General features: G+C 42.3%; 1 pseudogene; it reads right to left on the bottom strand.

Annotated features, from left to right (window-relative positions):
- Positions 1 to 7,235: 7,235 nt before the first annotated feature.
- LOC145111197 (putative mitochondrial protein AtMg00820 pseudogene) lies at positions 7,236 to 7,613 on the bottom strand (annotated as a pseudogene).
- Positions 7,614 to 17,402: the final 9,789 nt, after the last annotated feature.

Below are 17,402 nucleotides of genomic sequence, written 5' to 3' on the forward strand. Positions count from 1 at the left end.
AATTATAAAGTAACTAAAGCTTTTTTCTGAAATCCCATTCTTAGTTACATTAGAAAAAATGTGAATTTGATACTAACCCATGAAATGGCACATTGTACCTTATTGGTCATTAGTGGAGCGTGTGTGGTTAACTGCCACACTAATATGGACTAATATTATTGGCAATGGGTGTCTCGTAAATTATCATTGATCTATGGAGTGTGTGTGGTTAACCGGCACATTGATTAGGTGATAAATGACATCGAGAGTACCAAGCTAATTTGCATGGTTATTCACATATCGTTTTTGATCCTCGACATCCCAGTCACAAAGTGAGAGCATAATCGAGATTAAACATGCCATTGAATAGTTCAATGAATCTCAAAAGATCTAGGAGTTTCATTTGATTGAAACTGGTAATTGCTTACCTACCTAAAATAGATTCGAATTTGATTACGGCATCCCTCATTAGAATTCGAATCGAAAATATGGATCCTAGCCTTAATTTAAATTGTGGGTTAATAATTAAGGATTAAATAAATCAACTAACTTGAATTCTGTAGAGAGAAAAACTTTTGAGAAACACTTGAACATACGTTAGTACAAGTAGATAATTACGGAATAAGTTAATCTCAAAGGATCATGAAAGCTCAGCAATAATAAGTTAGATGTTATATTTATTAGTTGTGGAAATGTAAAGTGCTGAAATGTAAAGGAAATATAAAGACAAGTTATATCAAGTAAACACCAAACTGATACGAAACACGGTTTGCAATCAAACACGAGTTAGTAAGTGAGATCAGTTTAAAGTGAAGATATTCGATGATGATCAGTAAGTATGATTGAGATATGAGATATGAGTAGTGATAAGTAATAAGAGATAAGAAGTAGAGAAGGTAATTCAGATGTGATTAGAAAATGTAGAAGTGGGTGGTTGATACAAAGAGAGAGCACTCTATATATAGAGCCTCGAAGACTTACAATAAAGATAAACTATAAAGAAACCTGACTAAAAAGACCATACAATGTCTATTGGATAAACAGATGCTATCACGTTAGTACAAAATCCAATTCTACGTTGCGGTTCACATCTGAGTTGCGGTAGCAGGGAATAGATTGCGGTAGAGACAAGTGTTACGGTAGTGAAGAAGCAGATTGCGGTAGACTTAGAGGATTGTGGATGACTAAGTTTAAGAGGGTCACTTTTTGCATTAACATTTTCCCCCTAAGTGACATCTTTAACTTATTTTCATTACTTTTTGAGCTTCAGAAACTTGATAAGCAGCCACCAAAACTTCCTTACTTCTCCAAGCCAGGTAATCCTCCTCGTGATCTCGAACTTTACTTCATCTGTTGTATGCTTGGTTCTCTGAACTAAAGTCAAGGTGACTTCAAGTTGTCTGTGGGTTAGGCGGTGCATAGCAGTGATGGGGATGAAGTATTTGACATCGCTGTTGGCTCTCTTGTACACAACTCCTAGTTCAGGGAAGTTGGTTGCTCCTAAGGATCGATCTTGATATCCTCTGGTGAAGACAGGTGCTGGTTCAAGTGCTGGGAGATTGAATTTTTTAACAAGAGCCGGATGAATATCCACATCAATCTTGGCGAAGTCACACACTGCGGACTTAAGGTATTCACAAGCATTTTCATATGCAATTTTCATCTTCGGATGTTTCTCCGACTTGATTTGAAACACCCTAGCGATCAGAAAGACTTCCTCAGGGTTCATGCAGGGAAAATCTGCTTGTGTCCTGATGTAATCGTCGCCTCTTCTTGTCAGTGTGTACTGGATGAAGTTTATCTTCATAAATTTCCTTATCTTGAAGCTCTTGACTACGGAGGGTCTATCGTTAGACCATATGCTCTCAAAAGCAGATCCATGCTTAGAGTGGAATCTGTTTAATCGTTCAAACTCAAGAAACAGCCTTTGGTCATCAGGAAGACTTCAGTCGAAGGGTTCAAAGGCAGTGAAGAATTTAGCATTGGGAGAGACCAGGATATCCCAATATCCATCCGAAGACGCATCTGCATATGTCAGAATTTGCCTATAGTCTTCATTGAGCAATCTTCTTGTAGGATTAACCCAGGAGTAAATCTAGGTTTCATCCATAGTCGTGTCAAAGGCATGATCTCTCCAGATCTGTTTAGCAAACTTTGCAGCTCTTTAGTCTTGTTTCCTTTGAAGAGTGGCAGGAGAGTCAATGGAGTGAATTATGACATTGATGATTCCAAAATTTTGAACTGTGGAGGAGTTTCTTGGCGAGGGGATGGACGTTGAACTTCTTGATGCGGTGAGTTTTGTTGTTGCGGTGGAGAGTGATGAGATTGTACTGGAGATTTCACCGGAGTTGGTTTGGGAGAAGGTTGCGGTGTTGGTTGCTAAGATTCAATCCTTTGCAGAGATGTACGAAAATGGGATGGACCAAAATTTGGAATGGGAATTGCTGCTGTAGATTGATGTTGCTGAGGATTCGAGTGTTCACTTCCCCCTTTCAGGAAGAAACAACTTGTTACTCCTCAAACCACTGTTTGAGGCCATCAATCTTAGAAAAGGTTTGATCAAACTGAGACTTGATCAGGTCAGAGATTTGAGCATTGGAAGGAACGTCGACGTTGAACAGCAAGTTGTAAATCTCTTTGGTTAACCGCAAGATGTCGTTAACACTGGAGTTAGCCATGAGAGAACGTCTCAGGCTATTGATGGTTGATTGAAGCACAACCAGGGCGGATTCATATGCATTGTGCATTTCTTGGACAAGGTTCTGAGAGTTGGTAGCTTGACGGTCAAGGGTAGACTTGATCTCTTCTTTGATTGCAGTCACCTCTTGAATAAGAGTTTCAACAGTTGAAAGGAACCGTTTTTGATTCGCAGTACGAGCATTGTAAAGGGCTCAAATACCCATCTCAACCTTTAATGAGATTCTCTCTGCAGCCGGACGTTCTCTGGTTTCTAATCTTTCCACACGCTCTGCTAGGGACTGCGGTCCAACAATTTCTGATTGTTGCGGTTGAGGAGTTGTAACTGCGACCAGAATCTGGTCGACTTTTGATTGCAGGGAGAGAAATTCCTTTCGAGATACTGCCATCTTGTTCTCTTTGTTCTTTTCTTTAGGGTTGGAGGTGGAATGTTAGGAGCCACTTGACTCCTCTTCATCAAAAATCATTACAAAGTCATCTGAATGAGCAGGTTGATCGATTTCATCATCTAGATCATCAAGTCCAAACATCAGACTTGAAATGATCTCGATTGCGGTGCCATCAGCAGTGGAGTCATGTTTCTCAGCATTTTGAGGTTGAGATGGACCAGCACCACCTTGAAGGGTCTGAGCTTTCTGCACCGTGGCTTCCATTCTGGACATCCAATCTTGGATCTTAAGAAGATCATGAGCAGTCTTAGCATTGTTGAGTGCATCGGCCCAATATTTGGCTACAATATGAATCTCTTGTTCCTTCTGCTGTTGTTGTTTAGTTTGTTGAGCCTTGCGTTCCTGGAATGCCCTGCGGAAAGCTTCATATTTCCTAATTTCGGACTCAGTGCTTGGTTGAAACCGAGTACAGGAATCATCTGAACAATAACCGTCAAATCCTTGTGTACGCACCGGGGTGTCCCCCGGGTTTGTGGATCATGGCACGATTGTGCTTACCATGTCTAAACCACTTGAGTGTAATGGTGGCGGAGTAGGATTTCCCGAACTTCCTCGGCCTCCTTGACCCGTAGTCAAGTGTGGCCTCGGTTCGGTTTTGGCAAGGGCTGAAGAATTTGCCTGCAGTTGGTTATGTGTTTGTAGTGTATGGGCGACTGAAAGAAGGATCGAGCGCAACTCCTATGGCTCAAAGTAGTGAAGGTGACCTGCTCTGGAGACCTTAGGGCGATTTAAACCAATGGGATCCTCTTGGGATCCAACTGGGGTTGAGTCTCCATATTCAATTGAAACAGATGCACATGATGCATCTGAGTAGCTGGAGATGGTAGAAGCGAATAAGCCTGCGGGGGCTCCAAGGACTACCGAAGTCTTTTGAGAGACTGTGGTATTGGTCCAGTCACGCATTTGGCTATGGCTAGGGGTAAGCTTAAGCTTCTTGCATCTGAAGAGATCATCAGATTCATCATTAGTGGATTCGTCAATATTTACTGGTTCATAATGAGTTTCGGATGGAGAAGGAGGAGTTTCAGCTGAGGATTCAATATCCCTGTGTTTGCATTTCATGGAAGGATTTTCACCCTTCTTGACTATGTTGCGGGGAGCTTTCTTGGAGAAAACTATTTGCTTACGACGCTTGGGTTTTGGTTGACTAGATGGATTTTCAGTAGGAGGGACTGAGGTGGAAGTAGGAACTGCGGTACTAGAGGGACCTTGGGATTTGGTAGGAGCTACGGTAGGAGTTCCAACAGCCTGACTGGGATGAGGTGGGGAGGAATGGTATGGGTCAATACCATCCGTAGCCTCAATATGGTCAGTGACTTCAAGAGAATTGAGTCCAATTGACTCAAGGATGTGTCTAGGTAGTCTCCTAAGGGGTCCAAAAATTGATTGGTCTTTTGAGGGTGTGTACCTTTTCAAGTCTCGAGTGATGAAGAGTGTGGAGTCATCACCCATATCCAACTTCGCCTCCTTGTGTAGATCTGAGACGCAGAGAGACCAAAAACGAGCAAAAGTAAGCTCGGTAGCATCTAGTCGTGGAGCTTCCTTAGGGATGTACTGTAGGAAGTCATCCCATAGAATTTGACCGAAGTTCAACGCATTGCCAGTGAAGATGCTCCATACAAGCTCGAGCAGTTTGATCCCCATATTGTCTGTGCCGCTAGTTCTGCCGGACAAGCTTCTGATCACGAAATGGCAGACGAACTGCCATACCGTCGGTAACTGGTTTTTCTTGAACTCTCTGATTCCCTTTAGATTCTTTTGGTATCCCATCTGGCACAAAGTGGTGATGATGTCTTGAGTGCTTGGAGAGAAGACCTTGGTGTGAGGTGGAACCCTAAGGTTAATGGCTTCCAGAAATTTGGTCTTGGTGAGCACGACCAATGATTCGATAATTAAATGCAAATGCACTTCCTGGAGATTATGGAGGGGACGATAGGCTGAAAATGCACACTTGAATAGAGTGGAAAGCGGAACAACATCAGTTAAAGCATCAAATGGACTAAAGAGTGGATGTGAGGGAAGGAATTTGATCATGAGACGGATTGCATCATTGTAGTGAGGTTGATCTTCAAAGACAACCCTAAAGTTGCTTGAAGAAATGGCTAGGGATTGTGCTTTGATTGTCGAGTATGAACCAGTGGGTTTCGATGGTCGTGAGGCTTTCGATTGCTTCTTGGAAACTCCAGATTTCACCATTGTTAACAAAAAATGGTTTTGAAGAACTTGCAGAAAACAGTTTAGAGCAAGAGGAAGAAGATGAAGATCAAGTTCGTCGATTAGGGATTCAGAAAGCGTAAAACTTTCTTGGAGGGGAAAAGGGGGTTTTTATACCTCCGGATTCCAAAATCTATTGGAATTAACTTTTACAGCTGTTAATGGTAAAAACCCTTTGGGTTTAAGCCATTATCAGCCATAAAAAAAGAGAAGTTAAATTAAAAAAAATAATTTTCTTGGAAATCGGGGCATTAAAAAAATGTCAGGCCCATGATCACACGATTGTCGAAAGATTTAGTTTATGGAAAAACGATTTATTTTATGGAAAAATGATTTATTTGATTTTTAGCCCAAAATAGGTCTAACACAGAAAAGTGATTTTGAAAGCAACTGAAACGTTGTATGCTACAAAATGAATGTTTTTTTAATGAAGAATTTTTATTAAATGAAGAACATTAAATAGCACACAAAGTTCAGGAAATTTATGAAGTGATCATTTAATGTGAATGCGGATGGATTCTGATGACTGCGGTGGAAGGCAGTGAAGTGAAATTACGGTTAAGACCTGGATAGCTGCGGTAGTTTGAGCTGAGAGAACACTTGATCAAACAGTTAGAAATCAAAGGAATTAAGGACTCGAAGAATATATAGATCATATGTAATTGCGGTACACACATGATAAATATATTGTTCTAGAACCGCAGTGAAGAAAAGCTTCAAGAATTTTAAAAGAAAAGAAACAATTTCTTCATAGAACTGCGGTAGCTATCAATTCAAGAGGAATTGTGGGTCAGGAGTCATCATTCCTAACATTTCTAGAAAGCTATTCAGTTTAGTGGCATCAAGTGCTTTTGTGAAAACATTAGCTATGTACTCGTGTGTGGGAACAAAAATTAGTTCGATGTTACCTTTAAGTATGTGGTCTTTTATGAAATGGTATCGCAATTCAATGTGCTAAGTCACAATAAATTGGTACCCGCAGCATCCTGTGCCCATAGTCCATCAGTTGTGTTTTCATCCAAGGAACTTGAGAACAGCAACTGGCTGCGGCCACATATTCTGCCTCTGCGGTAGACAAAGAGACACAATTCTGCTTCCTTGAGGACAGTTGACTAATCTTCCTCCTAGAAATTGGTAACCACCGGAAGTACTTTTTCGATCTAATCTGCAACCGGCATGATCCGCATCAGTGAAGGCTTGAAGGCTGAAGTCATTTCCTGCTGGGTACCAGAGGCCTAGAGATTTGCTTCCCTTAAGGTATCTGAAGATTTGCTTGACTGCGGTCAAATGAGATACTTTAGGGTCGGCCTGGTATCGAGCACATAAGCCTATGGCGAAGACAATGTCTGGTCTGCTTGCGGTTAGGTACGTCAAAGACCCAATCATTCCTCGATAAGTTTTGTGATCAACAGACTCTCTGGTAGGATCCGTAGAGATCTTTTATCCGAAGGCCATTGGAACTTTGGCAGAGGAGCAATTGTCCATTGAGTATTTCTTCAGTAGCTCCGAGGTGTATTTTTATTGATGGATGAAAATCCCTTGAGGAACTTGCTTTACTTGAAGACCTACAAAGAAATTGATCTCTCTGTACATGCTCATTTGAAACTTGTTTGTCATGAGCTTTGCGAAGTCATCCACCATATTCTGGTTTGTTGAACCAAATATGATATCATCCACATATATTTGTACGAGCATTAAATGATTACCATTTGCCCTTCTTAATAATGTGGGATCAATCACACCTCTTTTGTATCCAGACATGACGGGAAACTCTGAAAGAGTTTCATACCATGCCCTTGGAGCTTGTTTGAGACCTTAGACCGCCTTTTCAAGCTTGTAACAGTGGTTTAGAAATTCTTGACATTCGAAGCCCGGAGGTTGTTGTAAGTGAACCTCCTACTTTAGTTCACCATTGGGAAAGGCACTTTTCACATCCATTTGATGAACCTTGATATTCTTGTGTGCCGCATACGCCAAGAAGATGCATATGGCTTCCATTCTAGCTACAGGGGCATAAGTTTTTTCGTAGTCAACGCCTTCCAATTGAATGTACCCCTTAGCAACAACTCTTGCTTTGTTCCTAACCACCGCATCGGATTCGTCAAGCTTGTTCTTGTAAACCCATCTAGTACCAATGATTGTGTATTCTTTCGGCTTCGGGACCAACTTCCACACTTTGTTCCTCTCAAAGTCAGCTAGTTCTTCTTGCATTGCGGTGATCCAGTCAGGCACAATGAGAGCTTCCTTGATGGAATGGGGCTCAACTGCAGACATGAAAGCTGCCTAATGGCAGTGGTCTGTTAGATCACTAGAAGATCGAGTTTGTACACCTACGGATGGGTTAACAATGATTTGGCCCGGTGGGTGATCCTTCGTCCAAATGTGAAGACGATATTTTTGATGATCAGCGGCTGCGGTAGAGGGAATATCTTCAATGTCTGAACATTCTTCGGTTGGAGACGGTAGTTCCCCCTTGACTTGAGAGCAGCCTGCAAAATTGTCTTGGACTGTAGGAGCTTGAGCTGCAGCAATGAAATGAGGTTCCCCCTGAACTTCGGATGGGATTTCCCCCTGGAATGAATCACGAGTAATAACCCTTGGATCTGATCTTGTGTCAATATTTTCAATTTATTCATCATCAGAGTCTGAAGGAACATTCGGTTGAGTTGGGATTCTGTGAGAAGGTACCGAAGTTGTATCTTCTAGTACTGGAACCTCGATGGTTGTCGTTTGAACCGGAGTTGAACTTTCCCCTTCAACCGGCGAGGTGGAAGTGTTGAGTGACAAATTATCAGATAGAGATGGACCAGATACTTCAGCATGTTGTTGCTGAGCTACCGGAGACACAAGGATTTTAGAAAGATGTGCCGTTTCAACAGGGTCAAAAGGATCATCATAGTTAACTTCAACTATGTTTAGAGGACCCGAGGATGCTGGGATGTCACTCTCCAGGATGAATTTGGTTTCAGTTGAAGGAGCAGTGTTGCGGACATAATAGTCATCGAATTTAACATCGAAGCTTTCGACTATCAGTCCTGTGCGTCTGATGAGAACCCGATATGCCACTTTATTGGTTGAGTACCCAAGAAAAATGCCTTCATCTGACTTGGAGCAAATTTCTTAAGATGATCCTTGTTGTTGATCACGAAACATCTGCAACCGAAAATGTGGAAGAATCTGACATTTGGTTTTCGGTTGTTCAGGCCCTCATACGGAGTTTTGTTTAGACGCTTGCAAGTGATGCTTCGATTTTGAACAAAGCATGCAGTTGCCACTGCTTCGGCCCAAAAGTATAGAGGAAGGTTGGCAAAATTTAACATTGATCTTGCAGCTTAAACCAACATACGATTTCTTCGCTCTACAAATCAATTTTGTTGCGGTGTGTAGGGAGCTGAAAAATTATGACTAATTTTTTTGAAACCAAGAAATTGTTCAATAGCTGATTAGTGAACTCGGTTCCATTGTCACTTCTGATTCTTTTTACTGGAAGTTTGATCTGAAGCACGATTTCTTTTATGAAATTAATCAGGACCTACGGTGTATCTGGTTTGAGTCTCAAGAAGAAGATGTTGGATTAATGTCTAAGTCCATAACTATATTTTGTATGTACTTGACCCGGTTGTAACATGGTCCTTTTGGGTTGCCTTCACCAAAGCAACTAGACAGGATGATTTATGGAGAGAGAGGATATTATGGTTTATTAATATATTGTAAGAATAATATATTAAAAGAGAAATCATATTGTTTAATTAATATTGGTCAAGAATTAATTAAGAACTAATTTTGTGGCTAAAAGAGATTAATTAAATAAAGGGGACTTGAATTGCAATTATAAGATAATTGGTTTTGGGCTGTGAATCCCTATGGATCAAAGGGTGGAAGCCCACATTGAAATCGTCAAAGACTTATTCCAGAAGGTTCCTTGGACTGCATAAGGCCTAAGCTATCCAATTAGAGTTTTGCCTAAAACCCTAACAGCTCAAGTATATAAGGACCCCTAGGGCTTCAGTTGTCGGCTACCAGAAGAAACCCTAGAGTCCCTATAGCCGAAATTAAGCCTCCATTCCCTCTCTTCTCAATCATCTTCTTGCCTTGGTGTTTGTAAGCCATTAGAGGTATTACATTTGTGATACTAAGCTCTTGAAATTGAAGATTGTTGAATATTCTTGCTACTATCAAAAGGTAATCATCTAACCTTGTATTACATGTAGATTTCGATTTTTATAGTATGCTAGATTAGGGTTTACAAGCTTTGGATTATTTTGCATGTACAATAGAGAAACCTAGATCCAAAGCTTTAGGGTTTTGCATGTGCACATAGGATGTTGTTTTGCTCAAAACCCATAAGTGGTATCAGAGCCTTGCTTGGTTTCTATTGTGTTTGATGCATTGTGTGTTTGTCCTTTGCTTGAAATCGTTTTTCTGGCCTTTTGCCTGACAGACTCGATGAGTCCCAAAGAGGACTCGCCGAGTCAGATGAACTCGACGAGTCCAAAGGGGGACTCGGCGAGTCGGGCTGTCAGACAGAGGGATTTTTGGGATTTTTTCTTATTTTGACTTGGGATAATTACCATAATTTTTTCTAATTAATAAAATCCGAATTTTATTGATTCCTTATGATTATCTTTTTCAAAATAAAAGATATTTGTCATTTAATTAGATAATTATTTCCTTATTTGATAAATCTTAATTATTTGAATTATTTGATCAATTGTCTTGCATGGAATTGGATTAGGTCAAAATTAGATAATCACCAAATTAATTGTTTCATTGTTTATTTGAGTTTTGATCTAGTTAGTTTTGAAATGTGTCAAAAACTTGCCCTCAAGTTTTGGAATTTAAATTTTTGATTATAAGTTTAATTTTGAAATAATTAAATTCCAAACCCTAGAATTTTACAAGTATAAAATTCAACCCTATACTATTATAATATCATAAGAATAATTATTATATATATATATAAGATAAATGTTGTCTTACCGTTAGTAGGCCTCATTCACGAAGCCGATCTATAAAGGGGGTATAAGGTTATGGCCTATAAAATGGTCGTTTAATGGGTGTCCACTCTCACCCACCGCTTTCTTTGATTGGTGGAGGGTCGTTAGGCGAACGGGTAGGATAGGGCAACCTAATTCCTCATTAAAAGTATAATGATTAATAAAGTAACTAAATGTTTTTATAAAATTCCCAATCTTAGTTACTTTAGGAAAAATGTGAATTTGATTCTATTCCGTGGAATTACACTTTGTACCCTTGCTAAAACGTTAGTGGAGCGTGTGTGGTTAACCGACACACTAATTTGGTTCTAAGCAAAGGTGGCAAAGGGTGACTCGTTGTTTGTCATAGATCAATGGAGCGTGTGTGGCTAACCGACACATTGATTAGTTGACTGTAACATCGAGGGCACTAGGTACATTCGGATGGTTATTTACACCTTGTTTGTGATCGTCGGTATCCCAGTCACAAAATTGAAGGGCATATCGAGATTTAAACATGCCATTGAAAAGTTCAATGAATCTCAAAAGATCTAGGGGTTTCAATACATTTAAAACTTAATCTTTTTTGTTTTTCATGGTGAAAATTAGTGAATCGTCATTCACTTACCTTCAAATTATTTGCAATTTAAATTATGGCATCCATCTTTTAAGTTGTAAATAATGTTATTGGATCCTAGCCCTAATTTCTCATTTGGGTGTTTAATTGGGGATTCTTATCTAATCAAACTTTGTCTCTTTTCCTTTTCAGATGTCGAACTCAAACAACGCTTCAGGCTCAAAATCTTCCAGCTCATTCTCACTCATGAATTTGTGTGGGAGGGTAATCTTCGATGGAAACAATTTTAATGATTGGATCCACAACATACGAATGGTTACCCGCTACGAGGACAAGGAGTATGTCCTCGATAAGGAGCTGAAGGAAGTGAACATCGAGACTGCTACTCCCGAGGAGATTGCTGCTTTTGAGGCCCACGAGCTAGATGCTACGAAAGTCCATTGCATCATGCTCGCTACCATGACAGCAGAACTCCAAAAGTCCTACGAGGACTTCTACCCCTATGAGATGCATCAAGATTTGATGGATAGGTACCATCAAAGTGCGAGGCAGGAGAGGTACGAGATCATCACCTCGATGATCACTTCAAATGTGGACTTCAATGAGGAGTTGGCGATTGACATAATTCTTCACTCCTTACCTCCTTGCTACAACCAGTTCCGCATGACCTACCACATAAACAAAGAGGAGGTCACGTTGAGCAAGCTTCAAGGGTTGTTGAGGACTGCTGAGAGCAACCTCAAGGATAATTCTGTTGCATCAACTCCTACTGCTGCACCCGTCTTGGCTATTGGGCAGGGGAAGGATAAGAAGAGGAAGGCTCCTTCCAAGATCCACCATAAGGGAAAATCTGATGATGACACCTCTTCTAGTGGAACCAAGGCTGGTCCCGCTGCACCCACCTCCAACCTGAAGGATGCAGAGTGCTAATACTGCCATGAGAAGGGGCATTGGAAACGAAGCTGCCCGAAGTACTTGCAAGATATCAAGGATGGGAAGATCAAGCCGTCCTTCGCAGGTATTTACACTATTCAATCTAATAAATCATCGCATGCTATTTCTTGGGTACTTGATACAGGATGTGGTTTTCACATTTGTTCTGCTTTGCAGGGCCTAAGAAGAAATAGGGATGTGGAGCATGGGAAGATAAACTTGATCATGGGGAACAGAAGATCGTTGCCTCTCACCAAGATTGGAGTTTACTCTTTAGTGCTTAGTAGTGGGTTAGGTCTAGAGTTGAATAATTGTTGCTATTCCCCAGAAATGGCAAGAAATATCATTTTTTTTCATGGTTTATATAAACAAGGATTTGGATTTTCGTTTGATAATGAAAAAGGTTCTATTAATGCTTTTCTTAATGGTGTTTTCTATTTTGAAGCATTGCCTTGTAGTGGAATATATGAAACTGTGATGGTTGTAGACAATTAGGAAATGATGTGTTTTGTATTGATTCTTCTAATAGTTTGGATAAAGCATGCTTGTGGCATTGTCATCTTGGACATGTCAACAAGAAACGCATAACCCAACTACAAAAGGATGGAGTCTTGGAGTCATCCGGCCTTAGGGACGATGACGTGTGCGAGTGTTGTTTACTTGGAAAGATGACCAAGTCACCCTTCACTGGTACTTGTGAATGGGGTGAGGGTTTATTGGATCTCATACACATCGATGTGTGTGGGCCCTTTAGATCCACCACAAGGGATGCGAGCCGCTTTTATGTGACTTTCACCGATGATTATAGCAGATATGGGTATATCTACTTAATCAAGCACAAGTCAGAAACCTTTGAAAAGTTCAAAGAGTTTAAGCAAGAAGTGGAGAATCAGTTGGGCAGGAAAATCAAGATGCTTCGATCCGATCATGGTGGAGAGTACCTTAGTCTTGAATTCCACGACTATCTCAAGGAATGCGGAATAGTTTCGCAATTGTCGCCACCTAGGACACTGCAGTTGAACGATGTAGCTGAGAGGCGTAATCGAACCTTGCTCGACATGGTTCGTTCTATGATGAGTCGTGCTTCGCTACCTATCTCATTCTAGGGGTATGCCTTAGAGACTGCCGCCCATATCCTTAAGTTAGTCCCTACAAAGAAGGTTGCCAAAACACCTCACGAGATGTGGACGGGGAAAGCTCCCTCGTTGGCACATATCAAGGTTTTGGGTTGCGAGGCTTTCGTAAGACGAGAGACTCACGACAAACTCGAACCTCGTAGTGAGCCGTGTATTTTCATCGGCTATCCACATAAGTCCTTTGGTTATCTCTTCTATAGACCGAGTGACAATGTTTTCTTCGTTGCAAGGAGAGGGGTTTTCCGAGAGCGAGAAGTCATAAGCCAAGGGAACAGTGGGAGGTAAATCGATCTTGACGAGCTTCAAGAATCGAACGATGAATGAACATTGTGACAACCCGAAATTTCTATCTTGTGAAGCCATTCAATTCAATCACAAGTCAGACTTGTTTTTGCTATCTTTTAGCATTGTTAAGGATCTATCTGAGTGTTCTAAACCTAGTACATTCAAGGATTGGGTGTTAGGAAGTATCTACTAGAGTTCATTGTGTAGCATTCAAGACGGAAAACTCCAACACTTGGAGTTTACGGTCGTAAACTAGAACTTACGGCCGTAAGCTCTTGTCTAGCCGTGAACTCCTTCCATAAGTATGATATTCCTTCATTTTTCTTCACTTCTCACACTTCCAAGTCAAGACCACTCATTTCTCTATCAAGTATCATCAAGAACACTTCTAATTCTCACAAAAATTGTAAGTGATCCTTTCTATATTAGTTGATATCCTTCTTAATCTAGTAAAACCCCATGATTTAATTCGTGAATTCATCTCTTTTTGGGGTTAGATCTTCAAGAACACCAAGAACACACACTAGTTCTTTGGGCCGTGAACACCCCTTCAAGCTTCCAAATTGTAAGTATCCTTTCCATACACTCGTTATCCATTAGAAGCTCTTGAAATACGTCCAAGAATCAACCATTTTAGCTTGAATATCAAGAGTTTACGGTCATAAATTCTCCCTTGGCCGTACACCCTTCTCAAGAACATCTTTGGCCGTAAACACCCATGGCCGTAAACACCTTGGCCGTCAACACACTCATGTGTGGTCGTGAACACCTTTAGAACAATCATATGTGATTGTAACATTTCATTTCAAGTGTTTCTGTAACATCCCAATTTTCATCTCATAAAACAATGTATCATGTCTGAAAACCCAAGCCATAGATTAATAACATATCAGAGTACAATCCCAGAAAACTCCATGCGGAAATCATATGTGTGTGTGTGATGCGATGCTACGCCGCCGGCTCCTTCCCCTTAGACGAAGAGGTACCTGAAACCAAAACCGAAACCGTAAGCACAAAGCTTAGTGAGTTCCCCCATCATACCACATACCATACAAAATCATCGGTATCTCTCAACCCGTAATCATCATCGGTATCTTTCAACCGGTAACCAACATCGGTATCTTTCAACCGGTAATCGTCATCGGTATCTTTCAACCGGTAACCATCATCGGTATCTTTCAACCGGTAACCATCATCGGTATCTTTCAACCGGTAACTGTCGTCGGTATCTTTCAACCGGTAACTGTCATCGGTATCTTTCAACCGGTAAGTGGGAACTATTCAACCCCTACCACTAGCATACAATAGCAAGGTACAATCATACAGTCAGGCATATCCGGGTACTGACCTACCCCACGACCCTAAGGGCCGCTGTCAGGGATCCTAATCCCTACTATACACGTAACATATCATGCAGATAATACTCGTGACCAAAGCACATAACCAAACCAGATAATTATCATAAAGACAATCATCTTACAAATACTCCTCTTTGGTGGGCCGGCATTGTGGCCTTAGACTCACCCCTACTGGAAGGTAACTCACCTCAATGTCGTGGAGTGTTTGAATTATCCTCGGCGCACAAGTCGACTCCCTTCGACTCCTCGATCCCTACACGACGACCTTCAAGTCAACACACAGCCAGTACAACCCTAAACAGGGTCACTCCAAGTCTAGTCAAAGTCAACTTCAAGTTGACCCGACTCGCCAAGTTGGGCCGTCAACTCGCCGAGTCCCTCACCCTTTACTCGTCCTTATCCATGACCCAACTCGTCGAGTTGGGCCGTCAACTCGACGAGTTCCTCCCTCACATGAACATCGCATGAAACTCATCCGAATGGGCCGTCAACTCGACGAGTTGGGCCGTCAACTCGACGAGTTCCTCCCTCACATCAACAGATATGGGGATCAAAGCCTCGGACTCGTCGAGTCCCAAGAACGGACTCGCCGAGTCAGTCATGTCCACACTCTAAATTCTTGATTTCTGATGTACAACCTTTGATCAAAAGATAGATCTAAGCTTCTATAATCGATCTAGCACGTAAAGTTACAAACTTTACGTTCTTGCATGGGACTTTGAGCTCAAAAAGACATAAAACAAGCTCTTAAGATGCATGGGGCCTTTCATGGGTGCAAAAGCAGTCCCCAACTGCCTTGTGACTCCTTTAATGACGTGATTCCGAAGCTCTAACCCCCAACCCTGTTTGCAAACATGGTTGGCCATCAAAAGTGGCTTATAAAAGCCCTAAATCTCCCGAAAAAGGGATCTAACAAATGAAAGAGCAAGGTTACAGCTTTTTACCTTCAATGAACTGTAGAAGGTGCACAAACTCGAGTTCCCTTGGTCTTTACTTGCTTCCTCAAGCCTTTCTCCTTCCTTCTTAAGACCACAAGCTCCAAAATCCACCAACAAGGCTTAGATTGCTTCAATAACGGCTAGGGTTTCAATGAGAGGTGTTCTGGGAGCATAAGGGACGTTGTGGCCGACATGACATTGTTTAAATAGGGTGCAAACCCTCGGATTAGGGTTTTTGTCCAGTCAGAGTCTACTCGTCGAGTCTGGGACCCGACTCGACGAGTCCATCACTTAAATCCCGCGCCTCATCCCGCTTTTACTCGGCGAGTTGGTCATTCAACTCGCCGAGTCCAAGGCCAATAATGCAAAAATACTTAAATAAAAATACATACCAAGAACCAGGTGCTACAAATCTCCCCCACTTATTTTAGACTTCGTCCTCGAAGTCTGCTGCTCGATCCTGGAACAGCTCTGGGTAATGCTCCATCATCTCATCCACCGGCTCCCAAGTCCATTCCGAGCCCTTCCGGTGCTGCCATTGCACCTTTACCTGCTCAACCCTCTTGTTCCTCAGATCCTTCGACTTCCGGTCAAGGATTGCTACAGGTCGCTCAATGTAATTCAGGCTGTCATCGACCTGAATATCCTCTAAGGGTACTACTGCTGAGTCGTCCACCAGGCACTTCCGCAGCTGAGAGACGTGGAAAGTGTTGTGGATCTGACTGAGTTCGGCTGGCAGATCCAACCTATAAGCCACCTTGCCCACCCGGGCTATAACCCTGAAGGGTCCAATATACCTGGGACCCAACTTGCCCCGCTTACTGAATCGGATGACGCCCTTCCATGGCGACACCTTCAGGTGAACCATATCCCTGACCTGAAACTCCAGGTCCGATCGGCGCTTGTTGGCGTAACTTTTCTGCCGACTCTGAGCGGTCTGAAGCCTGCTCCTGACCTGCTGGATCCATTCGGTCGTCTTGAGCACTACATCGGTGCTCCCCATGACCCTCTGGACAACCTCGCCCCAGCATATCGGGGTCCTGCACTTCCTCCCGTACAACATCTCGAAGGGAGGTCGATCGATACTCGCATGATAGCTATTATTATACGAGAACTCCGCCAACGGAGGGTAGGTATCCCAGCTACCTCCAAAGTCTAAAACACATGCCCGCAACATATCCTCTAGCGTCTGGATGGTCCGCTAGCTCTGACCATCCGTCTGCGGGTGAAAAGTAGTGCTGAAATGCAGACGAGTACCCAGCTCGTCATGAAACTTCTTCCAAAACCTGGAAGTGAACCGTACATCCCTGTCGGAAATCACTGAAACTGGCACCCCGTGCCGCGACACCACCTCCCTGATATAGATGTCGGCCAACTTCTCGGCCGAGATACTCTCCGGAATCGGAATAAAATGAGCGCTCTTGGTCAATCGATCGACGATGACCCAAATCGAATCCACCCCTTGCGCGGTCCTGGGAAGCTTTGTGATAAAATCCATCGTAATATCCTCCCATTTCCACAGCGGGATATCCAACGGCTGCATCTTGCTGTGTGGCCTCTGGTGCTTGGCCTTGACCTTCCTGCAAGTTAAGCACCACTCCACGTACCATGCTACGTCCCGCTTCATGCAGGGCCACCAATAATCGGCACGAAGATCTCTATACATCTTCGTCGCTCCGGGATGGATGGAAAATCTGGATTTGTGTGCCTCCTCCATCAGGATTTGGCGCACGCCTCCATGATAAGGGACCCACACCCTATGGCGAAGAGTCAGTAACCCTCGACTATCATAGTCGAAGGAGGAAACATGCCCCACAATCCGCTCGCTCTTCCGATGTTCCTCCTTCATGGCCTCCTGTT

Source organism: Lactuca virosa, chromosome 5 (genome assembly GCF_052849685.1).
Source record: "Lactuca virosa cultivar CGN04683 chromosome 5, Lactuca_virosa_CGN04683_v6, whole genome shotgun sequence".
Taxonomy (NCBI): domain Eukaryota; kingdom Viridiplantae; phylum Streptophyta; class Magnoliopsida; order Asterales; family Asteraceae; genus Lactuca; species Lactuca virosa.